Source organism: Balaenoptera physalus (assembly GCF_965194825.1).
Source record: "Balaenoptera physalus genome assembly, chromosome: 6".
Taxonomy (NCBI): Eukaryota; Metazoa; Chordata; class Mammalia; order Artiodactyla; family Balaenopteridae; genus Balaenoptera; species Balaenoptera physalus.
Window position 1 is genome coordinate 93,964,924 of NC_138885.1, and position 12,250 is coordinate 93,977,173.

At 41.6% G+C, this 12,250-nt stretch overlaps 1 protein-coding gene across 8 annotated transcripts in view; it reads right to left on the minus strand.

Annotated features, from left to right (window-relative positions):
• The window catches only part of RAPH1 (Ras association (RalGDS/AF-6) and pleckstrin homology domains 1), an 89,568-nt gene extending 80,482 nt beyond the window's left edge, over nucleotides 1-9,086 (minus strand). For 3 of the 8 annotated variants that reach the window (XM_082466974.1, XM_082466973.1, XM_082466970.1), the window contains exon 1: nucleotides 8,509-8,905. The gene's annotated coding sequence lies outside the window, so the exon portion shown is untranslated. The other 5 variants (XM_082466977.1, XM_082466976.1, XM_082466972.1 and 2 more) reach the window with 4 other exon arrangements.
• Nucleotides 9,087-12,250: the final 3,164 nt, after the last annotated feature.

The window sequence follows — 12,250 nt, forward strand, 5'->3', positions numbered from 1 at the left end:
TAAATTTTATTAAGGTCTCACTTTGTTGAAATTTATCTATTTTTCTTCCACAAACATTTCTTTCTAATTAGTAAGAAAATCAGAATGTCTTGTCCCAAGTGCTTTATTTTTAAGATGGCTTCATACAAGTATATTATACACTATGAAATGGAACTTAATATAAAAGGTTCATTATTACCAACAGTACTTCAGTAAGATTGTAGAGCGATTTCCAAAATGGAGGTGATTATAACCCAGGAAGTGTGAGTGATGATCCATTAGGGTAGAAGAACAACATATTAGGAGTTCTATTGAATCTTTATCTCAATACACATATGTATTTTAAGTACCATATAATGTAATACAATATAATGCATGTGTATCCTTAACACAGAAAACGACACTGGCCTCTTCATTATGGCCACCTGTCAGACAGCCACACATCATATATGTAAAGTAGTCTAAGTATTCTGGTACTAAGTGACTCTAAATATTTGGAGGGAAGAGTGATAGTATTTGCTGGAATCTTTTTCAAAAATGAAATAAAGAACGCACCTTTTTGTAAATTGCTACAAGAGACTGGTGTTCCAGGGAAGACATATTCTTACGGTAAATGATTTCCTTAATAGAAACAATATTTTATGGAAAAACTGTATTATCTAATCCTTCATGAAGCAGCTGCTCTGACCTCAACAAAAGAAAGTTGGGGCAGGGGAAGTAAGGTTTAACCTCAAATGCAACTACTGCAGCAAAAGAGAAGCTCAAGCAGAAAGAGCACCACGTGATACAGAATGTTGCTGATGTAGTTGAGGAGTGACCATAAGTATTTTACACCAAACAGGTTTATTGGTTGTCTCATGGCAAAGGATTTTAAAAGAGTTGTCAAATTTAAAGATGAATTAAGCATTTATCTTTCACACACACACACAAAAAGTCTAAATTTGCTGACTTTCTGTGATAAGTGACGGTTAGCAGTATGCTACCTAGCAGTTGTTTTTAAAAACAAAAACATAGTTAATCTATGTGTACCTTAAAGGTAAATGAAGCATTTTTTTAGTAAGAAAATAACTGTATTTCAAAAGAAGTCAATGTGTGTCATCTTGAATACTCATACCTGCACACTCTAAACACAGAGAAACCATTTTCTAACTCTTTAAATGTCTTCCATACATAGTTTCTCTGGATTTTGAATACATTTATTAAAAACATATAAATGCAAATCCTCACATTGGTTTGCACAGAAAGGGCAAACTTTGCTAGCCAAATCTGCATAATTGATGGATAGAAATTAAACAATGAGTATCTCCATTTAGAAAGTACAGCCAAAGAGGCAGTTATTCTTTTGGGGTACGTGTCCCTGCAGGAGCTGCCTTTTAGCTAAGACAAGCATTAAAACCAAGTACCAAAATAAACAAATTTAAGATCCAGACTTTGGAATTTCTGTATTACTAAGCAGTACAACCAAGATTTTTCAAACATAATGCACTGTATTCATTACGCTTGCTTTAAAAAACAAATATTTATTTTAAAAATTTAGGGTAAACAAAAAGGTTTTTGAGCCATTACTAACATTTATAAAGAACTCTATTCACAGATAAAGAGGATCACTGATTCCCTTCACAAGTCTCTAAAGTCATTTGTTACATTATAAAATAAACCAAATAAGGCGAGAAAGAATTGTTCTTTATAAATAAAATAAACATTATTAGATTTTTATGGATCCTTTCAGGAGATGTAACACCAACCATAAAGAATTCTTCAAATGATGCCTTTCATTAAAACCTTTATTATTTATTTATTTATTTATTTATTTATTTATGGCTGCATTGGTTCTTCGTTGCTGCACGCGGGCTTTCTCTAGTTGCAGCGAGCGAGGGCTACTCTTCGTTGCGGTGTGCAGGCTTCTCATTGCAGTGGCTTCTCTTGTTGCGGAGCACGGGCTCTAGGCAGTGTGCTTTTCAGTAGTTGTGGCTCACGGGCTCTAGAGCGCAGGCTCAGTAGTTGCGGCACACGGGCTTAGTTGCTCCGCGGCATGTGGGATCTTCCCGGACCAGGGCTTGAACCTGTGTCCCCTGCATTGGCAGGCAGATTCTTAACCACTGCGCAGGGAAGTCCTCATTAAAACCGTTTTTATTGCATTTCTATTATATTTAAGGGACTGAGAGACATTTCAGATGAGTAAAACTAGATCCAATACTCCAGAATCGGGGATTTAAGACAGTATACAATTATTTACAATATAGGGCAAATCAAGTAAGGTCTAGAGGAATGAAGAGGACAGCAATGAATTCTACTTAGTATCAAACAGCTTCACAAAGGTGTGTGGCAATGGAACTGGGACTCAAAGGATGAGTAGAATTTTGACTAGAAAAATTAGGGAAAATAAACTGTGCTTGGAACCATGGAGAGAGGCACGTACAATCTGGGATACTTAAAGAATATATTGTATTTTCAAGTCACATTGCTAGTTATTTTGCTGTACTGACTTAGCTAACACTCTTCTTCAAACATATCAAACTTAGTAAGATCATTCTAAAATTGATTTCAAAAAAAGCATTCAGGGGCTCCCCTGGTGGTGCAGTGGTTGAGTCTGCCTACCAATGCAGGGGACACGGGTTTGAGCCCTGGTCTGGGAAGATCCCACATGCCGCGGAGCAACTAGGCCCATGAGCCACAACTACTGAGCCTGCGCGTCTGGAGCTTGTGCTCCGCGACAAGAGAGGCCGCGACAGTGAGAGGCCTGCGCACCGCGTTGAAGAGTGGCCCCCGCTTGCCGCAACTAGAGAAAGCCCTCGTACAGAAACGAAGACCCAACACAGCCATAAATAAATAAATAAATAAATAAAATAAATTTTAAAAAAGCTTTCAATTTTCAAGTACAATTAAAAAACTGTACTTACTATTGTAATTCTACAATATTTGGGCCTATTCAATATGTTCACAGTTCTAATTTTCTCCAGATTTCACCATTCTTCATCAGGGGGCTTACATTTTTAGTGCTACACAAATGACAAGACGTCAATGATGGGCCACGCAATCTTGCTTTTCTTCTCATGTAAAGGGATGACTTGTCCCTTCTTTTCCAAGCCTAACAAACCCCAGTCCCTTCTGTTTCTTTTTACACTCTGCTCCCTTAAATTACATTCTCTACTGATTCTTGTATCCTGCACTTAAACTAGTATCCTCTCTATTTTGGAGGGGAGAATACCTATTTCTTTGATTTCTCCATTATGCGTAGCTCTGCCTAAAGCAGAGTAACAATATACATTTTATGAACAGCAGAACATATACGTTTTAAAAAGTCAATTTATAAGTTATGAGTGATGTATTTTAAGACATCTGCCCCAGAGTGTGGTAAATACTGTATCTTAAAATAACAGTGATAAGAGCATAGGATGAAGCTTAGACATCATATAATCTGGGGGGTTTCTAATATTTCACAACAAAACTTTTCCAGAAGAAATCTTATGCAGCATGGCAAATATATATAACTGCAAAAGCACTGCTAATACCATTTTATGTTCAAATATAATTTATTAAAAACTCAGAGACAAATGAGGGTTAGAGATGTTAGTCTTGACACCAAAGCAACCCATTTATTTCTGCAAAATTTTGTTTTTATTTCACTCAGATAAGTAGTTGCAAGTAGGTAGCAGCGTTTGTTTTGTTTTCTTAGTAGCTTTTAATGGTTTGTTTTGCAGTCCCAGGATATGCTTCAATTAAATTGATTTGAGAAATTTTTTAAATAAGAATTTTTTCTTTCAAAATGAGTTAGTAACAGTATCTAAAAACTGCTTACAAGGCAAACAAGAAAAACCTAAAACTTGCAATGAGCTATAAAACATCTATACTGTAACATGATATCAGGACTTAGTGTTACATGTTCATTTGTTACTAAACAAATTGACTTACACAGGATGAGTATACCCCCAAAGGAATGGGCTTGAGTCTTGCCTGTCATTTAACCAAACGCAGTTTATATGCCATAGTAATGTACTGTTTAGACAATTCTACATGAATAGACATGCACAGGACTGAATTTTTAAAAAACTTACTTCCTTACCCATTTAAAATTCACAAATAATCAGAGATAGTAAAAGAAGCTTTATTCTAAGGAATGCTTCCCCCTCCCCAATTAAGCAGGTGTAACCAATGCAGCACTACTGTTTTCAATGTGAGAAAATTTTATATATACGTACACGAGGGTGCCAAGACCATTCAACGGGGAAAGGACAGTTCTTTCAAAAATGGTGCTGGAAAAACTGGATATCCACAAGCAAAAGGATGAAGTTGTACCCTTATCTAAAACCATATGCAAGTATTAACTCAAAATGGATCAAAGAGCTAAATATAATAGCTAAAACTATAAAACTCTTAGAAGAAAACACAGGGGAAAAGCTTCATGACGTTGGATTTGGCAATGATATCTTGGACACCAAAAGCACAGGCAACAAAAGAAAAAATAGACGAAGTGAATATCATTAAAATGAAAAACTTTTAGACATGAAAGGACACTATCAACAGAGTGAAAAGGCAACCCACAGAATAAGAGAAAATATTTGTAAATCATGGATCTGAGATTAATATCTAGAGCATATAAAGAATTGCTACAACTCAACAATAGCAAAACAACCCGATTTTTAAAATTGGCAAGGACTTGGATAAACATTTCTACAAAGAAGATACACAAATGGCCAACAAGTACATGAAAAGATGCTCGACATCACTAATCATTAGAAAAATACAAATCAAAACCGCAATGAGATACCACTTCACACTCATTAGGATGGCTATTATCAAAAACACAGAAAATGACAAGTGTTGAGGTGAGGATATGGAGAAACTGAAACCCTTGTGCTGGCAGGAGTGTAAAATGCTGCAGCTGCTGTAGAAAACGGTGTCACAGTTCCTCAAAAATCCAACACAGAATTACCATATGATCCAGCAATTCCACTTCTGGGTATATACCCAAATGAAGTGAAAGCAGGGACCTGAGTAGATATGCGTACACCAATGTTCAGAGCAGTATTACAACAGCGAAGAGGTGGAAACAACCAAATGTCCATCTACAGATGAATAAACAAAATGTGGTATATACATACAATGGAATATTACTCAGCCTTAAAAAGTAATGAAATTCTGATTCATGCTGCAACATGGATGAACCTTAAAGATACTGTACTACAGGGAGATCAGCTCAGTGCTCTGTGACCACCTAGAGGGGTGGGATAGGGAGGGTGGGAGGGAGACGCAAGGGAGGGGATATGGGGATATATGTATATGTATAGCTGATTCATTTTGTTATAAAGCAGAAACTAACACACCATTGTAAAGCAATTATACTCCAATAAAGATGTTAAAAAAAATAATAAAATAAAGTAAAAGGTTTAATTATGCCCCCCAAAAATGAATAAAAATAAATTTGATATTCAAAAAAAAGATACTGTGCTAAGTGAAATAAGCCAGATACAAAACAAAAACAAATACTGCATGATCCCATTTATATGAAGTATCTAGAGTAGTCAAAATCACAGAGACAAAGTAGAAAAGTGGTTACAAGGGGCCAGAGGGAAAGGGGGTGGGGAGTTAATGTTTAATGGGTAGCCTTTCAGTTTGAGAGGATGAAAAAGTTCTAGAGATGGATAGTGATGATGGGTGCACAACTATGTGAATGTACTTAATACCACTGAACTGTACAATTAAAAATGGTTAAAATGGTAAATTTTATGTGGTATATTTTACCACAATAAAAAAAATTGCGTGTTATTTATTTTATTATGGTGGCAATATAGGAATGTAGTTAAGAACACAAGCTTAAGAGTTATGCTGCCTGCTTTCAAACCCAGCTCTGCCACTTTATAGCTCTGTAGTCTGTGCCTGTTTTTTCACATATTTACAGAACCTACATCACAGGATTATAGCAAGGATGAAATAAGTCAATACATGTAAAGCACTTAAAACAGTGCATCTCAAAAAGTAGTTGATTTTCATTATTCTGGGTTTAAAACACAATTTTAATGCAATTAAATTCAAACATCTGGAGAACCTCTGAAGGTCCTCTTCAAAATTCTAGAGTTCAGTAAAACACAGATTGAAAACCAGTGATTTAACCCAAATTTCTCACTTTATAGGGAAAGGAATTGAGAGTCCAAGAAAAGTGATTTGCTTGAGGTCTCATATCTTGTTTTGCTAATATTAATTTTCCTAAAATAAGTGTTTTGAGATCAACAATACTAATGTTGACATTCAACTACTTCAGAACCAAGGCAAAGTCATGAGATTTTATAATGTGTGTCCAAGAATCTGTGAATAATATTGTGATAGCCATCCACCATGCTAATGTAATAAATAATTATGCATGGAGTGGGAACCAAAAGGTAGCAAAACCAAAAGAAAAGCCATTTTAATTCTTGTTAGACAATGGCTAAAAACACCTCTTCCGAAAATTAAGTGTTAAAATATTTGTGAAAACAAACGATACTGATCAAGAGTTTGAGACACACCCAATATGTGCCCACTACTCCATATCTTTCAGCCAGTTACTCACTATATAATCTTAGTAAGACCTCTGACTCTGACATATCAGAGGCCTTTTCTGCCAAATAGAACTATTATTCATCACAAGGAACTAGCTACAAATAATTCTTTATTAAATTCAAACAGGAGAGAGAAGCAGTCCAAATACCACAAAATGTCTCATCCAAAAAATCATGTATTGAGCTTTGTAGACATTTCTGTACTTACTTGAAGAGACTAAATCTGGTTTCTGGTAAATTCACAACACAGAAAGCAAAATAACAGAGACAATCTTTGAAGGTCAGACTCAACAAGAGCTAAAAAGCCTTTGCGTGTCTCTAATTTTGCCCTTCCCCCATTGCTCTTCCTCAATTCCTCCACCTCTACTAGGAATGTCCTCACCCTGCCCATCTACATCAGCTGAAATCCTACCCATCCTTAAAGGTTCCACTTAAATGCCACAGCTTCCATGAATTTTCCCCCAGTGCTCCCAATTTAGAATGATTCCCTCGCCTCTTCACTTCCCCATTTTGCACCTCTCCTTCAACATTTTATTATATAATGCATTGCATTACAATTACCTACATTCACTTCTTCTCCCACCTTCCCCCAAGAAAATCTCGGGAGCAGTAGGCTAGGGAGAAAAGGAATTAACATTTGTTAAAACACCTTGGTGCCCTGCAAGGTGCTAGGCATTTTGCATACATTATCTCATTTAATCCTTTGACAGCCATCTCGGGAGGTAAGCAGGTGGTTTTAGTTATTCCCATTTTACCGATAGAGAACCGTACTGTTGAGAGTTCAACAGCTTATCCAACGTCACACTACCAGCCAATTCCAGTGCTTACAGCGCCCCTGGTTTCCCTGGCTTCAAAAAGCTCTTTCCACCACTATATGCTGCATTCTTGTTCACTTTATGGCCCCCACCCTGCCTAACAGATAGTAGGTATTCCATAAATACTTGCTGAATTTAATATTCCTACGGACTCACTACCACCCTTTTAATAACCCCATCACGCTCCATCCCTAGCCGGTAACCTTTACTGTTCCTTTACCGCGGACTTCACACACAGAGGCAGCTCTCCACATCACCAAGACAAATGCTGCCGACAACACCAACCCTCATCTGGAGGCTAAGTGAAGAACCGTTCAATTCGCTCAGATTTCCCCAACTGCCCTTCCCACAGAATATATGAGATACACACAAACAGGTCACATTTGATGTAACGCTTACACCCTTCCCCAAACCTCTTATTTCGTACTAAGCCACGTCTTCATGCTTACAAGCAATGACTTAACGCGGTTTCCAGCTCACACCGCGGGGACACCCTAAGACGCCGCCTGAATAAGAAACCGCATCTTTCAAACCGTCTTAAAACGAAGGCATCCTAATACTATTACACTGCCTTCCTTCTCCCCCCCTCCCCCCCGCATGAACTGCAGTTTGGATTTCCGGCGGGAATGCACACAGACGCAGAAGAGATAGGCTCAAAAGCAGTGGAGCAATTACTCAGCCTGCTTAATTAGAAAGAAGACACAGAAGGTGCCCCGCCTTCCTAAATCTCTGCACTGAACTCATTTATGAAAGATGGGGAGCACTGAAACCCGGGGAACCCCAGACACCCAGTCACTGGTTTCTGTGGCTAGTCGGGGGAATAGTCCTTTCCTTCCCGCGGTCCCGGGCCACCAGTCACCGGTGCCGGGTCTGAGAAGCCCAACCGCACCCTCCCCAGGCGGCCCTGCATCTCATTGTCTCCCTCCGTCGCGGCCCCCAGGGGCGCAGGGTACAGCCCAGGCCCCGCCGACCCCCAAACACCGGCCGGCCGCCTGCCGGGCAAGGTCCGACCAGCCCCGGCCCCGGCCTCGGTCACGGCCGCGACCCCGCCCCAGGCTCGGCCGTCCGCACCGCGCCCGGATGGCGGGGCCGGGCGCCGGGAAAATGGAGGCGGGAGCGACGGCAACGCTTCCCAGCCCCGCGCCCGGCCGGGCCCGAGAGCGAGGCTGAGCACTCACCGTGGCAACGGCTCGGTCCTCCGGCGGGCCCGGCTCCGGGGCGGCTCCGGGCTGGGCAGCCGCCGCTCGGGCTCGTCCAGCCGCCGCCGCCGCCGCCGCCTCCTCCCCAGGCGCGGCGCTCCTTCTCCGGAGACGCCGCGAGGGTCCGCAGCTCCCGCGCCGCGCGCTCCGTGACTGACTGACTGACCGACCGCCCTGGCAGCGGCGGCGGGGGCTGGGCGGAGCGCGCGGCGGGCGGGGCGGCCGCAGCGCCCAGCGGCGGCGGATCCGAATGCAGCCGCGTCCGGCCGAGACGCAGAAGGCGGGGCTGAGGGCCGGGCGGCCGCCGGGCTGACCGACTCGAGCCCGACCGCTCGCCACCCCCCACTCCCGCCCGCCACCCGCCACCCGCCACCCGCCACCCGCCACTCACTTCCGGCGCAGGCAGCCGAGCCCGCCCCTCCCGGGCGCCCGCCGTCCGCGCCCCCTGGCCCGCCAGGCTCACCCCCAGCCCCAGGCGCCCGACCGCACCCAGCGGGGGCCGCCCGCGCTCCGCCTTTCCTCCGCGCGTCCCTGGGAACCGCCTCCAGGAACCAGTGAATCGGAGAATGAATGAGTGAGGGAGGAAAATTACGGTGCTGTCCCACCCCTGCTCGCTTTTCCTTGGAAGCAGGTCCAGCGGCCTCTCTCCGAGGGCCCTGGGACACAGTGAAGCCTTGAGCACGTCTATCAAGGACTTGTATGCGTGCACCTTCCTGCTGGAGTATTCCAAGACTCCAGCAACCCATCAGATGGGGCCTTAGGCACTTAAATTGACCTTTGTTGCAGTGTGAGGCCTTTTTTAGGAAATCACATTCTGGCCAACGACTCTCTGCAGTTTCATGCACTATTTTAGGAAGCTTTTAGAAATTGGACATTTCAGTTATCTTCGATTACTTTTTAGCTTTGCAATTTGCTTATCTTGCGTTCTTAATTTCTGTCACACACACACACACCCCTTATTGAAATGGTTTAGGAGTAAGGTGATAGCACCTTACTTTATTCTTTATCACCAAGCTCTAAGTTACTCAGATGCTGCTTAATTTGATGTAGGCTTGACTTGGACTTAAATTTTAATTTATATCTTTATTTTGACCTTCTAAAGTTGATCAAAGAAAGAAAAAACTAGAATTAAATCATTTTTGCCTGGCTACATGCAAAGCAAATTTGTTGACAGCATTGAAACAATGAACAAATCCGGAGTGTGACCTGGAATTTGTTGCAGTGAATATTCCTTTTCCATGTCTTCCCATCTGCTTGCTAAGTAAGAGTATCTGTATCTGGAATTTTCACAAAAAATTCACTGTACATTTTTGAGATCCTGGCTCCCTTTCTAAGAACCAGAGTGTTCATTTCTCTGTCCTGGGGCCAAATCCTGGATTGGTTAATTACATTCCTTCTTTCAGATATTCTTGAGGACTTTGAAGTGGTTTGGTCTCTTTTGCACAATCTGTTCCAAACTGGTACATAATCGGTTTCAAACTGGTATTTAGAACCATACAATACAGTTACTAGCTGCATTTCACACTTGAGATATCTGTACTTTAGAAACATAACTGCAGTTTTGTATTTTAAGTCTAGAAGGCGCTTTAATATTCTTGTGTAGAATAATGTTATCTCATATAAATGAAGATGCTGCTGCTGACCAATTCCTATAGCCGTCTGTTCCTTTCTTGTGGAATTCATCATTCATTATCTCTAATTATAATTATTTCAATAAGTTATGATCTTTCCTAATGAATGTAATACAATAGTTTATTCATCCTTATATCTGCCATAATGTCTAGCATAGTACCTTGCACAATAAATATTTTTAAATTAACAAATGCTTTAAACATTTTAAGTGATAATTCATACAAATGTGTCTATAGCTTTTCACCCCGTATCCCTCATGACCAGGTTTGTTGGAATTATACACACCTGAGTGCAAAACATAGTAACGCTGTATTCTCATCAAATGCTATAACAAGACTGTGTGATAACTGCACAGGGAAGATATTCACTTCATTGAAACCTTTAAAAAATAGACCATTGAGTGTTTTTATTTATTTATTTATTTTAAATTTATTTTATTTATTTATTTTTTGGCTGTGTTGGGTCTTCATTGCTGCCCACGTGCTTTCTCTAGTTGCGGCGATGAGGGGCTACTCTTCCTTGCGGTGCGCGGACTTCTCATTGCAGTGGCTTCCCTTGCTGCGGAGCACGGGCTCTAGGCACGCAGGCTTCAGTAGTTGTGGCACACGGGCTCAGTAATTGTGGCTTGTGGGCTCTAGAACACAGGCTCAGTAATTGTGGTGCACGGCCTTAGTTGCTCCACGGCATGTGGGATCTTCCCAGACCAGGGCTCGAACCCGTGTCCCCTGCATCGGCAGGCGGATTCTTAACCACTGCACCACCAGGGAAGCTAACTCTCTCTCCTCTCAGTGCTCAGGTTGGTCAAGGCTAATTAGAAAACAGTCACTTTCAGCCATTGAGAAAATGAGCGGGTTCTCATCAGTTCCTTTAAACCATAAAATCATTCATTTATTCAACAAGGGTTTATTGAGCTTCAACTAAGGCCTAGGAATGCAAAGACAAGAAACACAAGACAAGATGGTTCCTGCCCTCAAAAAGCACACCGTCTAGTGAGTAAAGGTGGCAAAGAAATCACAATTGGAATATGGAGTCCATTCCCAGGTCAGAAGGCCTCCCTGGGGGAGGGGATTCTTGAACTGAATGTTCAGGGACAGAGAGGAGCTAGCCAGGTGAAGAAGGAGGAAACAGGCATTCCAGACAAGGGCAGGTATAGAGGCACCGAAGAGCACCGTGCCTTGGAGGCTCTGCATGTCGTTCCATTTTGTCAGGATGGGTACAGAGAAGGGTCAAAGCGGTGGGCGGAAAACGTAGAAGGATCTCATCAACAAAGGGGCTCATGTGCTAAACTAAGGAGTTTGAACTTGATACTTTGGGAAATATAATAATAAATAATACAAAAAAAATCTTTGGAGTATTTTAATTAATAATTAATAAATAAAAATAAAATCTTTGGAGTATTTTAAGCCCCAACTGGGTTTGTGTTTTGGAGACCAGGGAAACCAGACTGGGGGCAAGAGTAAACTAGGAGGTGATGGCACCAACCCAGAAGAGATATGTTGCCAGTCCTCCATAAAAGCAGAGGCAGTGAAATGGGGAGGAGGGACTAGATGGGAGAAATAATAAGGAGGTGGAATCCGCAGGATTTGATGCATGATTGGATATGAGGGAGTGAATAAGAGGGATACACTTGGGATGACCCTCAGGTTTCTGGTTTGGGAGACAGACTGGGTGGCAGTGGTGGCTTTCGCTGAAATAAAGACCCCAGAAGGAAGAGCAGGTTTCAGGGCACTGGCTGAATACCTGTATGAGAAAGAGTAGTAATACCCATCCAGGCATCTCAAAGGCTCTTAATCCACCATTTACCAAAGCGTGTTCTTTGGAACTCTAGTTTCACAGGATTTTAGTAGGTGTGATTCCAAAAAAATAACAATTCCCTTTAATCAAATAAATGAGAAATGTTAAAGTTCGACAGGTTTCTAAACTAGAGGGGTTTTCAGTAGTTTTAATATGTTAATAGGAACTGTGATTTTCTAAGAGGTAACTGTCAGCTTAGAAATTCGCAGCGTTTCCCAAATGCATTCGAACATGAAATGCTTTTTTCAGTGGAATATCTCATAGGACATGTGTTCCATAAAACACACCATGGGGA